The sequence below is a fragment of the Colobus angolensis genome, unplaced genomic scaffold (assembly GCF_000951035.1).
Source record: "Colobus angolensis palliatus isolate OR3802 unplaced genomic scaffold, Cang.pa_1.0 Scaffold59, whole genome shotgun sequence".
Classification (NCBI taxonomy): domain Eukaryota; kingdom Metazoa; phylum Chordata; class Mammalia; order Primates; family Cercopithecidae; genus Colobus; species Colobus angolensis.
The window spans coordinates 7,903,874-7,921,980 of record NW_012119487.1 but is presented as its reverse complement, the minus strand read 5'-3'; the positions used below and the strand labels follow the sequence as shown (position 1 = coordinate 7,921,980).

At 40.9% G+C, this 18,107-nt stretch overlaps 1 long non-coding RNA gene across 1 annotated transcript in view; it reads right to left on the bottom strand.

Annotated features, from left to right (window-relative positions):
* Positions 1-15,657, bottom strand: part of LOC105526392 — a 21,605-nt gene extending 5,948 nt beyond the window's left edge. The window contains exons 1-3 of the long non-coding RNA XR_001004081.1: positions 15,598-15,657; positions 9,486-9,703; positions 2,983-3,085 (exon numbers count right to left, since the gene is read on the bottom strand). This is a non-coding gene — a long non-coding RNA (uncharacterized LOC105526392). The remainder of the gene's footprint in view (positions 1-2,982; positions 3,086-9,485; positions 9,704-15,597) is intronic.
* Between the last annotated feature and the right edge of the window lie 2,450 nt (positions 15,658-18,107).

Genomic DNA, 18,107 nt, shown 5'->3' with positions numbered 1-18,107 from the left:
TCTTCTCAGCACCACATCACACTTATTCCAAAATTGACCACATAGTTGGAAGTAAAGCACTCCTCAGCAAATGTAAAACAACAGAAATTATAACAGTCTCTCAGACCACAGTGCAATCAAACTAGAACTCAGGATTAAGAATCTCAATCAAAACCACTCAACTACATGGAAACTGAATAACCTGCTCCTGAATGACTACTGGGTACATAATGAAATGAAGGCAGAAATAAAGTTGTTCTTTGAAACCAATGAGAACAAAGACACAACATACCCAGAATCTCTGGGACACATTTAAAGCAGTGTGTAGAGGGAAATTTATAGCACTAAATGCCCACAAGAGAAAGCAGGAAAGATCTAAAATTGACACCCTAACATCACAATTGAAAGAACTAGAGAAGCAAGAGCAAACACCTTCAAAAGCTAGCAGAAGGTAAGAAATAACTAAGATCAGAGCAGAACTGAAGGAGATAGAGGCACAAACAACCCTTCAAAAAATCAGTTAAATCCAAGAGCTGGTTTTTTGAAAAGATCAACAAAATTGATAGACTGCTAGCAAGACTAATAAAGAAGAAAAGAGGGAAGAATCAAATAGATGCAATACATAATGATAAAGGGGACATCACCACCGATCCCACAGAAATGCAAGCTACCATCAGAAAATACTACAAACTCCTCTACACAAATAAACTAGAAAATCTAGAAGAAATGGTTAAATCCTGGACACATACACCCTCCCAAGACTAAACCAGGAAGAAGTTGAATCCCTGAATAGGCCAATAACAGGCTCTGAAATTGAGGCAATAATTAATAGTCTACCAACCAAAAAAGTTCCAGGACCAGATGGATTCACAGCCAAATTCTACCAGAGGTACAAAAAGGAGCTGGTACCATTCCTTCTGAAACTATTCCAAACAACAGAAAAAGAAGGAATCCTCCCTAACGCATTTTATGATCCATTTCAATGCTAAGCTTTGAAACCTGCATACGTAAGTTACTGTTAATTCTTTGTGTTGTCACCAAGTACAACTCTTACATTGCAACAAGAGCAAAGTGGGTTGAGTGGGGATAAATTAGTTTGAATGTCAACTACAGGTACAAAAAATGTACACTTATAGCTCTTTCATCCTTTTATTCATGCATTTGTCACATAATTATTGGATTCTGATTATTTGTCTAGTGTACAAGGCACTAGGGGAATAGTAGTGAAGAAAACAGAACATCTCTGCCTTTATAGATGCTATAATCTCTTCTAGTCACATAATCAATGTTGATGCTCACATATGTGCTTCTGGTATTAGCAGAAATTTGATGTAGGTTATAGAGCTGCCACCCCAAAAGTTTACCATAAAATTACACAACTTCAGAAGAGAAAGAGTCTTCAGATACCATTATCTCCAACTTCGTATTTAAAGCAAAAGTGTTTCAAGCATCCCTTGAGGTGCTTACTACTTTCCACCTATTCCTTCATCTCTCACTTCTTATCTAGCAGCAACTCTACTTAAAGAACATTCCCAAATCCATCTGCCCACATCTGTTATCTGTCTCAGTCTAATAGTCTCCTAGCTGGTCCCTCTGCTTCCATTCTTTTCCTCCTTCAAAATCCATTCTCTACACAGCTGACGGAGTGATCTTTTAAAAATGCAAATCAGATAATGTCTTCTCTTTTTAAAACCCTCTGAAGGTTCTCAGCTGCACTTAGATTAAAATTTTAACTTTCCACCTTCCCCATAAGCCCCTGACATGCTTAGGTCTTCACCCACCTCTCTGACCTCACTTGCCTGCCATCCCACCACAGCACTCATTACTACCTGGGGCATAATTGCATGACTGGTTATTTCTGTGACTGCCCCTAACCACTACCACCACACACACACACACACACACACACACACACACACATGAAAACACACACTAAAAACTAAGCTCGTTGGCAGCCATTGCTTTGTCTGATTTATTTCTACTTATATATAAAAAAAAAAGTCTTGCAGAGCATTCATAATTAAAAATCTAGCATTTTTAATGCCTCTTTTAGTGACAAGAACTATCTGTATTATAAGGGTCCCCAATGTATATATTGAGTTTATTTAGTTTTTTCATATATTGTGCAAAATTTTCTTTCCACTTACATGAAATTAACCCATTTCCTATCTATGTAAGCTCTTTAAATGTTGCATGGAACCTCTATGCCTTACTACATTTTTCATTTTCCAAGCAAAACACTAGCAGTTGCTTTAACCATTTGACCTGTGATGATTTTCAAATTCTTCCCTCTCTTCTTTCCTTTTCTCTTGAAAACTACTAGTTTCCCTAGTTTCCTCTTAAAATGTAGAGATTGGTTTAGTTATATATCACAGCTATCTAGGGAAGACAAGATGAGTCAATTAACAGGAAACATTTGGCTGGTGAAAAAGAAACTTGATCCAATGTTATAAAATGTCTATTGATCACTTACATGAAACTAGTTTAGTGTCTGACCAATTAAACCTAATTGAAGTCTCTGCTCTGCCCAGCCAAGTACACCTTCCACTGGATTTTAAGCAATGAACTCAGGTGCATGTAGGGGAAGGAACTGCAACCAATCCTCTGTTCTTAACTGGTCTGAATACATGCTGGTGCTCAATAAATATGATATCAAAATACTTATAATAAAATTATGTGAAATCCAAGATGTGGTAATTAATGAAGAAGCATTTGAACTGTCAGTGGCATCTTGAGCCCTAAAGGGAAAAATAATAACCTGACAATATAAGTGAAATATGAGATCAACCAATTAATTAGCAGAATAATTTAATCTGATGCTCTGAAAGTAGGCCAATTAAAATTCACTGTTACTATTTAACATTGATTAAGCAAGGTGCTAGATCCTGAACACAGTTTGAAAATAGACCTATTCCTACCCTCAGGGAACTTAAAGCTAATTTAAGCAGCTGTATATGAAAGGACAAAGGAACAGGAGGTGTGGTGTTGATTGGATTTACTTACCGGAGCTCCTTCCTCTGGGGAAGGAGCAGGGGAAGGCTGTCATCACCTCTGCACTCTTCCAACCTTCTCTTCTGCTCATTCACCAGCTCCGTCTTCATCTAACCTACACTGGAGATAGGCAAGGTAAAGTTAGGACAGAGAAATTATTAAAAAAAAAACAACAGCTTTCCAGAAAATGTGAAATCTTCTACACTTGTGCTAGTTAGTGGAAAAGAGGAACCCAGATATAATTAGTGCCTTTGATAATTCATTAGGAATAATTCATCAGCCACTAATGAACCAACAATAACAATAAATACAGAAACAACTGAAACCATCTTGCCTTGCAGCTTACTTAAGGGAACGCATGCACCCACTCAAATTTAATGATGATACAAGAATAAACCACCAAGTAGCCCATTAACTGCTCATTTAACTTGAAAGAATTCTGATCTCTGAAAATAATAAGAGTCTAAATGCATTTATAATTTGCAAAATGTTCTTTAACTTGTCGTAAGCCTTCTCCTTGTGAAATACTTGAGTGTTATGGTCTCCCCTCCAAGACCTCTGTTCACAGTGTTGGCTGAACAACATTTTGATGTCATAACAATTTGAAAAGAGAATTCCCTATTCATTCCATCTTACTAGAAGGAAAACAGGAGAGGAACCTCCTTTCTTTTCTTTTCAGAACTGCATGTATACTGTTTGGACACTGAATTGCCTTTCTAGGAGTTCCATAGATTGTGTTGAAGTATTTATCCTGTTCTTTCCTCCTTGGGAAGCATCTGCATTCATATCGAAGATGTTGGGGACAAGTAATTCTGGCTGTACACTAAACAAAGCTCTCCATCTCAAAAGAGACTCACCCAAGGTGTACTGACAACCATCACACTTTCATTAGAGCATTCATCAATGTAATAGGCCAAAATAGATGCTAATTTGCCAAAATGTGTTGTAGGCTGTGCAAACACACTAAAGTATTGTGCTTTAGCACAAAAGAGCTCTGGATTCATCTACTAAAGCTATTACCAACCCACAGAACAACACTTACTAACATCTATGTTCCACTTACATGTTCATGATTCTGAGTTAAGAAGTACATGTTTGCCAAACCAATTGCACTGCCCATGGCTTGAGCAGATTTCTTGATATGTATTTCCATGAAAACAGAATGGTAACACTAATGAAAGCTGTGAGTAATTGGGCTCTTAATAAAGTTTAGTAAAGCTATGTGCTCTCCATGCATTATTTCATTAAATCCTCACAACTTACAAGGTAGACATTACCGTTAATTCCTATTTTATAGAGATAAAGAAATTGAAGCCTAAAAGTTACATGGTAATTATCAGAGAAAAATGCTTAAGCCCAAGCCTGTCTGTTATGTTCTCCTTCCTGGGAACCTGTGTGATTTATTCTTCCTTGGGAATAATGTGCTAGGGTATAAAGGCCAGAATCATTGCTAGAACATACATGTTTTTGACAACATACATGTCATTGCTCTGACATGTCAGCACGCTTAGCCCTTGTGTCCACTGACTTAATCTCTCCTTAAATCTTTATATGCCTTGTACATGATTATTCTAACAATTTTACAACAAATTTCTGAACCTCAGGGTGCTAACATCTCCATGGTGATCACTCTTTCTCCACTGTGTCCATAGTCACATTTGTACTGTGTGATAACATCTAGTTAATTGAGTTAACTTACATCATTTTCCTCATCAGCCTAGTCTAAAATTAGTCATTTGAACCTCCACCTCTGCTCAGAAAGAAAAAATAGAGAAGAAAATCAGAAAATCGAGGTTTTTTTTTTTTTTTTGACAGTTGCTATGTATCATTTTCTTTGTCTTGAGACTTAAGAAAATAAAGTTTGAAATTGTAGCAGATTAAGAACTCTGGACTAAATCTATTTTTCCTCTGCAGAGTTTTCTCTCTTTCTTGAAATTTCTTGGGGTCTCCTATTTATTTAGTGTTGCAAAGTCTCGTTTAAAGTCTGGCTGCCCTAAGTAACCTGTACAAAACCCTTCTCTACTTTAGTTCCCCAATCCAGTGACCAAGGGCCACACAGCCGTAGGGAAGCTTTTGTTTGCTTTTTACCTGGCACTCATGATTTTATATTTCTTCCCACTCGGAAGGGAAAAGTCTAGGGGGCAAATGACACGGAACATCATAGTAATTATCTGAGTGTTTTGGGGCTAGTGAGCTCACTGTGTACATAGGTGAGAGTGAGGAAGAGATTTTGCCTAACCTGACCCAGACCCCTTTCTCTAGAATGACCCTGGTTCCTTTGTCATTCTAACTGGGGGTGTTCTGAGGGCTGGAGAGATGATATGATTGATCAGAGTTATACAACTAGTTAGCCACAAGGCTAAGGTGAGAAACCTGTTCTCCTAACTTCTGCCTCATCCACTTTTTTGGCCTTTCCACCATACTCTTTATCTGAGCTAAATTCAAGAAATCCAGACCGTGAAAAATAATGACCCTCAACTGAACCTAAGAGAAAAGTCTTCAATGATCAAACATACCGGGCACACCCTTACCACCATTTAGGTAGCCAGATAACCAGGGAATGCTGCTGGGGCACAGGAAGCAGGAAGGTGAGTCATCATTCTGATTGACAGACACTCCTCCTGGTCTGGTGAGTTATACAGACAGAGTGAAGTAGAGCACCAAGGTAATTACTTCAATTATGCAAATCAATGACCCAAATAGGAACTTCCTTTTGTACAGAGTCCTTGCATTCACAAGCCTGGTTAGCTGCTCAAAGGACTAAATTTTACCTGGTCTCATTAACATGTAATCCTTAAAATGCATGTTCACCCAACTAATGTCATAGCTTGGTCTCTGCAAATGGAATTCTTCCCAAATGTGTAAGTGGTTCTTAGTAGTTTAAAAAGTTTTAAAGGCACAGTAAGTACTTTATACATAGTCTGTTGACTATTAATAGTTCTACAAAATGGAAGTCAGTAGAGAGGACCGTTCAAGTGCAGATGGCACAATTATTGACTGCCAACCTGACTCTTCCTTCTGCAGGATTGCTGCCCCTTTGCCAACCCCACTGTAGTTTGAGGAAGCTGACATATATTCTTGATTCTTTGGTGCGGTATTAGGAAAGGGAGATATTCCAAGCCACATCTTCATATCCAGAACAATGCATGAGGTTGAGATACTGCCTGATTATTAAAATAAAATTGAAGCTGGCCTTATATTTGCTCCTGAAATTGATAGTTGGGTTCTGACTTTATTTTTGCCTCCTCACTTAGTTTCTTGTAATATTCACCCACCTACGCCAATGGCTTCTTCTTTTCCTAAATGCAATTTCATGATGAAAATTTGAAAATAGTGTGAGAGCAGCTGACTGTCAGGGAAGGCAGTTGCCACTGCCTCTTTCTTCTTAGAGATATGTTAATAAAACACTATTGAACGTTTTTGTTTTAAATAGCCAGAGAGAAAGATGCATATGTAACAAAATTGATATGTCAAATATGTAATATACAATTATTATACCATGTTAATGTATATAGTTTAAATTTATATACATTATATATGTAATGCATATTATATTTAAATATACAATACAGGATTAGGAAAACTCAACAATATATTTTAGAAAATTGAATGTGCACTTTTAAAAAGCCTATAATTTTTGTACCTATGAAATACTTCAGAAAATTAATTTTCTCTACAAACTGCAGTAATTGTAACAAGAATATCCTAATATGACTCAGAAGCTCCCGAACAACTTCCATATATTGAAACTTGGTTCTGAAATAGGATTTTAGGCTGTCATTTTCATAAATGAGATTATATTTTGTGTACATAGTTCTGTTTTTAATAATTTTTAAATATGAAACTAATATAAAAACTCCATTGAAATTTTTTTAAGGGCAAAGGCACTACTTCTCTTCATCTGATTGCTTCACTCCATAAAATCTTCTGAGCACTTCATCTAGGCATTGCATTTTCCAGCAGCCGTATTACTGTTACTCAATGTATTTTACGACGACAACAATACTAAGTGTACAGATTTGCTATAGGCTGGAAGTTGCCATCTAGGAACAACTAATTGAACGGCAAGTAATACCTTGTTTCTGCAAACATCGTAAATGCTGTTAAAGCATCATTTCTGAGTTTGTCCGTGAGGGTGTTTCTGGAAGAGACTGGCATTTGAATCAATGAACTGAGTAAGAAAGATCCACCCTTACCCAACCTGGCAGGCACCATCCAATTAGCTGATGGTCCAGATAGAACAGAAAGGCAGAGGAGAGATGAATTATCTCTTTCTCTTCTGGAACTAAGACAACCTTCTTCTCCTATCTTTGGACATCAGAACTCCAGGTGTATGGCCTTTGGACTCTGCAATTTATATGAGCAGTGCCCCCAGTTCTCATGCTTTCAGCTTCAGACTGAGAGTTACACTGTCTTCTCCTCTGGTTCTCAGGCCTTCGGACTTGGACCGAGCCATCCTACTGGCTTCCCTGGGTCTCCAGTTTGCAGATGGCCTGTGTGAGACTTCTCAGCCTCCATAATCCTGTACGTTATTTCCCCTAATAACTAACTTCCTTCCTTCCTTCCCTCCCTCATCTTCCCTTCCTCCTTCCCTTTCCTCCTTTATCTTCCCTTTCTCCTTCCCTTTCCTCCTTCTCCCCTTCCTTCTTTCTTCCTTTCTGATCTCTTCTTCCCTTCCTTCTTTCTTCCTTTCTTATCTCTTCTTCCCTTCCTTCCTTTCTTCCTTCCTTCCTCCTTTCCCCCTTTCTCTCTTCCCTCCTTCCCACCTTCCTCCTTTTTTACCTTTCTCTCTCTTCCTCCCCCACTCTCTTTCTCTTTCTTTCTTTTTCTTTTCTCTTTTCTTTTCTTTCTATTGATTGTTTCACTGGGGAACCTTGACTAATACAGAGCCTTTGGAATAATTTTGTTTTCTTCCTGCCTCCCAGATTGCCCTTTCTCAGCATGATATTTTACTTCTACCCACATGAAATTAGATGTTGCCTTCAAGAGTCTGTCTATGTCTCCTTCTTTTCTTTTCCCTTATGTTCTTCTTTAGTAATCTTAAGCTCACTCAAGACTATTTACTATTATCTTATGTAGAGCTTTATCCTTCTCAATCTTCAGGGCCAAACTTTCTCTAAATTCTTTTTTTTTTTTTTTTTTTTGATTTCCATGATGGGCAACTTCATGCATCCCAAACTAAGCATATCACTTATTCCAGAAAACTTTGCCACTGTTCTGTGTTCTTTATTCAGGTTACTATCCAAAGATTTTCTCAGACATTTTGATTTAAAACTCTTGAGTCATCCTTGACTTTTTCTCCTTGACCTGGCACATCTAATCATTTGGTGGTCTCTTAGCTAACTCCCTGTTTTCTTTCACTCCCTTCTTATCCACCCAACTAAACATTCATTCTCTTCTCACCTAGGTTATTAAAATGGTCTCCTAACCATCCCCTCTGCCTTCATTCTCACCAACATAGACTACACACTTAAATTGCAAAATACCCATTTCTGATCATATCTCTCATTGACTAAGTTTGTTAAGGACACACATAACCTAACAACGAAGGATCACAATACTCAGGTTATATTTGAAGCCTCTCCTACTTACCGTTTCAATATCAAATCAAATACCCACTTTTATTTACCCTTCACCCCGTGAAGCAGACTCATTTGCTGCTTCCCCTAGACATCTAGAATTTTTCTCTCTTTTTTGATTAGAAAGCCCTTGTTCTGCACATTGAAACACGACGTCTCCTTTCGGATCCAGCCAGAAGTCAGCCGCCTTCACACAACCTCACCTTGTGTTGTGCTTTTCTCACTGTCATTTGTCTTGTTCCCTCCCCAACCTCATGTATTACCGAAAGGTAATTCTCTCTCTTCTGAATTTACTCTTAATTTTTTAATTAACCAACTTCTCTGTGTTTTTCTGTTTATAATCCCATGGCATTTTACCCATAGCTCTTAGGGCAATTATGCACTTTGCATTGATTCTGGAGATGTTCCTCCATAAATATCTGGTGGATGAATGAGTACAGCCTTTATAGATTTTTTTTCCTCTAACAAGTCTGATTTCACAGACTCTAAGTCAATTGAAAAAATATTATACGTGAAGTGAATTTATGTAAGCTTGCAACAAGTTATTTTAAAGGATAATTTGAAAGGGTGCTTATTTCTGGTGCGGGATTGCAATTCTTTATATAACTATAAAAAGAAAAAATAAGCTGGTGATGGGATGGTTTTTGTGATCTATTCTTACAGAATATTTTAGTCAAAACTTTGTATAATAAGGCAGAGGGTGAGCTCAGCACAATTAATAGCAACAGCATCAATAATTTAATAAGCACTATTCACTCAGAACCAAATATGTGCCAGAAACTGTTCCATATAATATGTACATATTATTTCTATTTTTACATTTTACAGATTTGCAAATTGAGGCTTAAAGAGATTAACTTTAATTCTCTAACTACTCAAGCTTAGCATCTAAAATCCATACTTAAGTCTTATTTTTCTGGATCAGAATCTACCCACCATATTACTCCAGGAACCTCCCTTTTCCCTTGTAAATTCTGTTCCATTTTGGGCCAACCCGTGGTTTGCCTCTGCTGTATTAGTGTGAAGTCATTTTTTTCCACACATTGTGGTGGTAGTTCCCAGATGTCTGAAAAGATGAAGTTATCAGTGCACAAGCAGCCAGGGCTTTTCTTCATGTTGATTCACCTTAGGAATCAGCCCAACAATGCCTGCAACTGGAAGTCACGTGCATTAGCACAGCTCTTCCTCAACCACGAGCCCAGGAGACAGAGCTGTGCACCAAGCATGACTCTTTCTGTTAATATTAATTGGCGTATTTTACCTTAACATATTAAATCTTAGAAGCGTAGTCACTGTCAAACAAAAATGTCTACACTGACCTGTTACAATGGAAACTTCCATCATAAGAGCTACTCTTTGGAGCTTTGCAAGTTCACTGTTATATTATATAAGCTTACTTGAGGGAGTTCCCTATGGGTAACGTAGTAAGAATAAAAAACTTGGGGTTCAAATCGTGACTCTACTGCTTAGGAGCTATGTGTCTTCTGGGTGTCAGTTTCCCTGTTTCTATAATAGGTGGGCAGAGGGGTAAGGAAGGAGATAACATCTACTTTTAAAAATGGTATGAGGACTGTAGGAAACATATGGACCTGGTATAGATGAAATGCCACCAAAATGGTAGTTATTACTGTTATTACTCTCACAGGAAGTTCCTATCCCTTAGCAGAAGAAAGGGTTCTGTATTAGTTTCCTGTGGCTTCTGTAACAAATTATAACAAACCAGGTGGCTTAAAACAACGCAGTTAGCTCTTGCACAGTTTTGGAGGCCAAAAGTCTGAAATCAACCTGTTGACAGCTTTGTGCCTCCTCTGGAGACCCTGAAGGGAAATCCATTATTTTCCTCTTCCACCTTCTGGTGGCTGCTGGCTTGCTTGACTTACGCCAATATCACTGCAGTCTCTGCGTCCAGGGTCACACTACCTCCTCCTCTTCTGTGTGCTCTTCCTCTGCCTTCCTCTTATAAGGACACCACTCACTTAGGACCCACTCATTTAACTCAGAATGATGTTCTTATCTCGACATCTTTAACTTAATTACATCGGCAAAGACTCTTTTTCCAAATAAACCAGCATTCCCAGGTTCTGGGATTAGGATGTGAACATGTTTGTGGGAATGTAAACAACTCAACCCACTACAGGTCCTGAAGGATTAAGTTTTTTGTTGATTTTTGGGGGGTAGGTGGAATACATGTGTGGTACACAGGATGCTGAGTGGGATAATGCAGTGATGTTATTGACAACCAGGGGGCAGTATACAAGGGCAAAACAGATTCTGAGAGTGGAGAGCAAGGCTGAGGAAACCAGAGAAACAACGTGGAAGAATAAGAGATGCAGGAGGCCTGGGTTTGGGGAGATCTAGGCTCTGGGTGTGGTCTTTGCCCCAGTTCATAGTGTAACAGAGGGCAAGACATCTCTATGGGCCTGTTTCCCCGTATACGAAATGAGAAGATTGGACCAGAGCAGAGATTTTAAATTGACTGCTTGCAGGCTGAATGCAACATGCCTATGTATATCAATTGTATCATTTAAAAATCTGAATATTTTTAAGTTGGCAACCATCATATAAAAATTAGTGTAACTTCTCTCTAAAATCAGATGTAACAAGCACTGGACACACAGTCTCTGATGCTGATGATGTGTTGGAGGGTGACCATGCTGTTAGCCTGGCACGAGGCTTGTTTACCAACTTGCCCTCCACACTCCATTGTCTTCTGACATTGCGGTTGACTGCAAGTCCCTTTTATCATCCCCTCACACTGCAAATTCCCTGATGGTCAAGACATATTTGTCCGTATCCAGGTTTCTATCAATAGTGAGATCCAGGTGGATGATTTTTCCCTATACCTAGTTGGGTTCACTCAATTACATAACCTGCATGAGGCCTCTGGAGTTCTGCCTTTGTAACCCCACGTCAGAAGACTAAGACCAGTGCTCATCTCTGGGATGCCAATGACCTCAGGGCCAGAAGGGAAGGTGGGGGGTGGTGCTGGAGACCAGCTTAATCTATGTCTGCAAATAACTCTCCCTGTGTCCACTCAGGTATGTGAGTCTACCTGTCTTAGGACTACTTCACAATTCATAAGACAATGTTCTGGCAACTCTTACTGCTCCTTTCCCCAATTTTCTCGGTCCTCAGACTTCTTTCCCTCGTGTCTCTGTACACATCCATGGGACTCCTGCTATAGGACATTTTACCCTTCAGTTCCTGCCATTGAGTCCCCATCCTGTGGTTTGTTTTTATTTTTTGGTAGCAGCTTCTCCTTCATCCTAGACTTTCCTGATCTCTCCTGCATGATTCATGACTTAGTTCTACAGAGCATTTTTAGAGCCTTGTTTGCAACGGAAGAGAACTAGGGAAACTAAGCAGCATATTGTCTTCAATCTGGTCCCCCTCATAAGGGGTCTAAGCTAATTCTTACAATTGTAATCCTGTAGTAATCGACCATCTGAGAAGACAGTCTCTGTCTCAGTGGGAGCCTCCTATGACTTAGGAAAGAGTCATGTGCCCAGGTGTTCCCAGGACTAAGCTTGCCTGCTCTGCCTTCACAGAAGCTGCCCACACCCAGTCCCCTGATCTCAAGGTCTCATTGTTACTTGTGCTTACTCAGAGTCCCTGACACAGAAGAGTGATGCCATCTCATCTCCTCACCTTCCCAACAAATGTTAAACCTCTAGGTGCTGCTACCAGCTTGTCTGGAAGGTGGGGTTCTAATAATGACAATCAGCTAAATATGCAAACAAAAGAGAGGGGCAAGGTCTCTCCCAAGTAGAAGAAGTCCTGCTTTTTATTTCTGTTTGAGTGTGTGTGTGTTTCTAAACTTCCCAACAGCTATTAAGCTAAGAAAGTTTTAAATATATATAAAAACTACAGAAACGCTTTCTCTCCTTTGAATCTTTAGCTCTGTGCAGTTCGAGTCAACAAATAGCTAGCGGTGTCTCCTTGGTACCTTGGCTATGCTTGTGTTCAGTCTTGAGGCAACGAAATGTGGAGATAATGCTAGCTTTATAGTAAGGGTACACACGATCAGCAGGGAAACAAGCACAGCTCGAAAAGGCAGAGCAGAAGGAACAGTTTGGTATGTAAAGAGGAAGGTGGATTGAGAGGCAGGAAAGGATGATTGAGGCAGCAAATGACATTCTTGCTGGTTCAGTTTGGAGATGATGACAATCCCAAGGCTTCTGCAGACTACATGGACAGGAAATACTTCTTAAAGACCCACGTGTTTCCCTCAACAGTGTGTGCGCATTTCAAATTGTGTCCTATCACACCTCTTATTTTTCTCTATTCTGCATATGAATGGATAGTGCCACTGTTAACCCAGTTGCTTCAGCTGGAGGTGCAGATTCCTCCTGACCCCCACTGGCTGCTTCTCTCCTTTGCCTTTCTTAGTCACGGGATCAGTCGTTTCTGCTTTCTCAGTGTTGACTCCATGCCCACTTCTGTCCTTCCCCTGCCTTTCCAGGTCTACTTCAGGGCTTTCCTAACTCATTTCAGCCGCTAGTCTCTTCCAGTCCCATCTGTCCTTTATTCTACCACAATTGCCAATTTGATCATGTTACTAATAGGCTTGAAATATTAAAAACAAATCTTCCAAGACTCCTATGAAACAAAATTCCCAATCCCTAGCTGGCATGCAGCTCTGATATTCTGGTGTCATTTCTTCTCCCCTTTGATCTACACACAAAACGTCCTACACACTAGATTGTGCCGCTCCTTGCTGATGCTATACTGTTTCCACATCAGCGCCTTCACACCCCTGTGCCCTTTCCCGGACTGCCCCTTACTTCACTCCTGCACCTGCAAGCTCTGTTTGTGCCAGGAAAGCTCAACTTGTCCCAAAAGCACCGGCTTACTGTGATATCTTCCCTAGGCTGCTCTCTACTTGGCTCAATGCAAAGCACACTCCTCCCCTTCCCAGTCACTCTCTAAAGACCTCATAGATCTCTCCTGGCCCTTTATCACCTGTACTCTTATTATTTGCATGCAGGGCTGATCCTACCACCAACCAGGGAATTGAAGAAAGGGTCCAGATCTCATTTATTTTCTTCTCTCTAGCTCTTAGCAGAATGTCTAGAGCATATTAGATTTTCATTAAATACACTCATTCACTGAACAAATATTTCTAAATCATCTATTCTGTATCAGGCAGTATTTAAGGCCCTAGAGATGTAGCAGCGAAACACCATGGGGGACAATTATCTGCCCTCATGGAGCATACATGGTGGTGGGGGAGCCAGAGAGTAAATACGATAAATAGTAAAAACATGCTATGTGACCCAGTGATGAGTGCCAAGGAGAAAACCCAAGCCCACCCAGAGGAGGGATGTGAAGAAATGTGTGTTGAGTAAATGAGCTGTTCCTTCTCCTGGGGAATTTTCTAAAATTTCAGGACAAGGGAATGGAGGGATACACTTGAGATGAATAAATTTGAGAGAAGCAAGAGATCTGGATAGTACTCATTAATGTTTGAAAAATCTGGTATTGACCCTCCAGTGAGAGGGACTCAGAAGAACCTATGGCCTGTGAGCAATAGAGTCTGAGCAAATGTTTATCTAAAATAAAGAAATGATTTTGCAAACTGCCTGCAATATCAAATTCTTGTAGTAGCTTCTACCTGAATATTAGCATCTAGATCTGTGCATTTCTTTCCCTCATGGGTCTGAAGGCTTTTTTTTTTTTTTTTTTTCCTGCGTTCCTCTCTCACATGCACACCTGGGTCCTCCTCATTGCAGATGCCTCGCCCTGCCTCCTGCCTTCCCCAGTAATCTGTGGTAAAGGTGGAAAGGTGATTCAGGCCACCTGGCCACTGTCATGATTCCTCCTAGTACCACACACACACTCTCACACACAACACTCACACCCAGTGCACACACACTCATTCACTCATGCAACACTCAGACATATACTCATTCACACAGCACACACACTCATTCACTCACACTACACTCACACACATACTCATTCACACAGCACACACTCATGCAACACTCACACACATACTCATTCACACAGCACACTCACACTACACTCACCCACATACTCATTCACAGAGCACACACTCATTCACTCACACTACACTTGCCCACATACTCATTCACACAGCACATACTCATTCACTCACACTACACTCACACACATACTCGTTCACACAGCACACACTCACTCATGCAACACTCACATACTCATTCACACAGCACACACTCATTCACTCACACTACACTCACACACATACTCATTCACACAACACACACTCATTCACTCACACTACACTCACACTCATTCACACAGCACACACTCATTCACGCAACACTCAGACACATACTCATTCACACAACACATGCAACACTCACATACTCATTCACACAGCACACACACTCATTCACTCACACAACACACACATATTCACACAGCACACACACATTCACTCATGCAACACTCACACACATACTCATTTACTCACACAACACACACCCAATGCACACACACTCATTCACACCACCCTCACACACATACTCATTCACATAGCACACACACTCAGTCACGCAACACTCAGATAACACACACACTAATTCACTCACACAACACTCAATACACACACTCATTTACTCAAACACACACACAACACTCACATACTCATATTCACTTACACAACACACTCACATAGCACACACACAACTCACATTCACACACAACACTCACACTCACATAGCACACACACACAACTCACATAGCACACACAATGCACACACTTATTCACTCACACAACTCACACTCATTTACTCACAGCACATACACTTTCACACACAACACACACTCATTCACTCACATAGCACACACACAACACTCACACTCATTTACACAACACCCACATTCACACACCCACACGCCACTCATGTACACATTGACTTTCACACACACCCTTATACATAACACACACTTCCTTACACACTCTCCTACACACATGCTCACTTGTTCACACACGTACAGACACATGCTTTCACGAACACACTAAAATCCCAGCAGCAGAGCCTCCACTCTCCTTTCTTACTTGTCATTAGCCCGTGAAGAGGGTCGCTTAGGCTGCCACAATCCACAGCTGCTGCCGTTTTTCCCCCCGACACTTTGGAATGTGGTAACTTAAGGCCTGGTGCTGGGTCACAGGTCAGTTTTAACAAACCCACCTCCAGGCTGTTTCTGCTTGCATTGCCATCCAAGAACTCTAGGTTTCCTCATTCCAGTGTCTGTGGGGGTAACTGCTAGGGACTGAATTGTTTCCCCTGCCTGCCTCAAAACAAAACAAAAAAGTGACACACTGAAGTCCTAACCCTCTACCACAGAATGTTACTGTATTTGGAGACAGGGTCTGTAAAGAGGTGATTAAGGTAAAATGAGGTCGTATGGATGAGCCCCAGCCCAATATGGCTGGGGTCCTTATAAAAAGAGGAGATTAAGATATAAAAAACACACAGACTGAGAGCCGACCTGTGAGGATGCAGGAAGAAGGCAGCCCTCTGCAAGCCAAGGAGAGACCTTACCAGACACCAACCCTTCTGGCACCTTAATCTTGGACTTCCAGCCTTCAGAATGGTGAGAAGATAAATTTCTGTTGTTTCCCTACTTTGTTAGTGAGCCTAATACAGCTGACTAACACAGCAACATTGTCCTTTCTCATCTGTGGCCACCTGGCCTTGATGCACTGACCTCATCTTTCACAGCAGATGTGAGAGGCAGTCTGGATGCAGCCTTCTTTCCAGGAAAACAAATCTCACATTATAGAACTTCCATGACCTGTGATGTGCCGGGCAGCTCTCCAGCGCAACCCCATGAGGGCTTTGGAGCAAGCCTCTGTTCTCTGACACAGAGAACAGGTGTGGCTGTGTTCTCCTTGAATGGAACACCCATTTCCCGATCCCGCTTCATGTCCTCACTCCTGCCCAGCAGGGAAGAAGCAGCCCTCCAGGAGGGCAAGAACTTCTTTGATCTGACCAAGTGGCCCTGCCTGGTGTTATCCAATGAAGCTCACTTCATTAGACATGTTATTGACCAGTCAAGGAAGAAATGAAATTACTCCAAATCAGAAACTGAATTAATTAAAGCAATTATTACTATCACCTGCAGGACCAAAATGGGGTTGTTAAAATTGTGTTTTCCCCCGCCAAGAGAAAAATTTTTTTCTTTCCATTTTGAGACTCAATAAGTAGAAAAATAGCAACACACTTCTGAAAAGGGCTAGAAAATGAAAAAAGAAAGATAATTCATTATTCAGTAATCAACTCCAACTGCAAAAGTAGCAGATTCTGCTGAGAACATAGGGCTGTGGAGAAAGACAAACCCAGATCCTGCCCAGCTCACACCCTCTGGGGCAAATCCTCTCCACAGAGACCTTATTAAGAGGAGAAAGATGGGGAACCAGCATGGGGTACCACAATTTGCAACCTCTCTACCTTTGTACAGCACATTAACATGCAGAGTCATTGTTTTATGGGCCTTGCACCCCTCCTCTCCAAACCCCACTCTCAGATTAAGACGTATTGTATAATCATCTTCCTTAAGGTTCCAGAATGAATCCTTCTCCACTGGGGCCTCTGAATAGAGAAACAGATAAAGTCTCTGCAAGAGAACAAACCTGTGAAGCAGCTTCTGTTTGTCAGTCAGTCCTTGCTCTGTGCTTTCATGGTAGGCAGAATTCTAAGATGGTCTGCAAGATTCCCACCTCCTGGGGCACACACACACCTTCTCCCAATTATCCAGGCAAATAATAATCTAGGTGCTGCCATGAAGGAATTTTGCAAATGTAATCAACCTGCCAAATCAGTTGACTTTAAGGAGAATATCCTGGCTGAGCCTGACCTAATCAGGTGAGCCCTTAAACGAGACTGGGTTCTTCCTGAAGTGTGAGAGGGAGTTGACCCCAGGGACGTTTTCCATTGCTGGCTTTGGAGATGGAAGACCCAGTGGATGAGAGATATGGGTAACTTCTAGGGGTTGATAGCAGCCCCCATCTGTAGCTGACAAGGAAACAGAGACCTTGGCTCTCCAACGACAAAGAACTGAATTCTGCTACTATCACATGAGCTAGGAAGAAGACCTTGAGCTCCAGATGAGGAAGCAGCCTGACCAATACCTTGATTTTAGCCTGGGGTGACCCTGAGCAAAGAACCCAGTCCTGCTGTGCTTGGACTTTTTATTTTATTTTATTTTATATTTTTTTGAGATGGAGTCTTGCTCTGTCACCCAGGCTAAAGTGCAGTGGCATGATCTCGGCTCACTGTAACCTCCACCTCCCAGGTTCAAGCAATTTTCCTGCCTCAGCCTCTTGAGTAGCTGGGCTACAGGTGTGTGCCACCACGCCTGGCTAATTTTTGTATTTTTAGTAGAGATGAGGTTTCACCATGTTGGTCAGGCCAGTCTTGAACTCCTGACCTCGTAATCTGCCAGCTTCGGCCTCCCAAAATGCTGGGATTACAGGCGTGAGCCACCACACCTGGACTGTGCTTGGACTTTGGACTTACAAAACTGTAAGCTAATAAATGGATTTCTTTTAAGCCATTGAGTCTG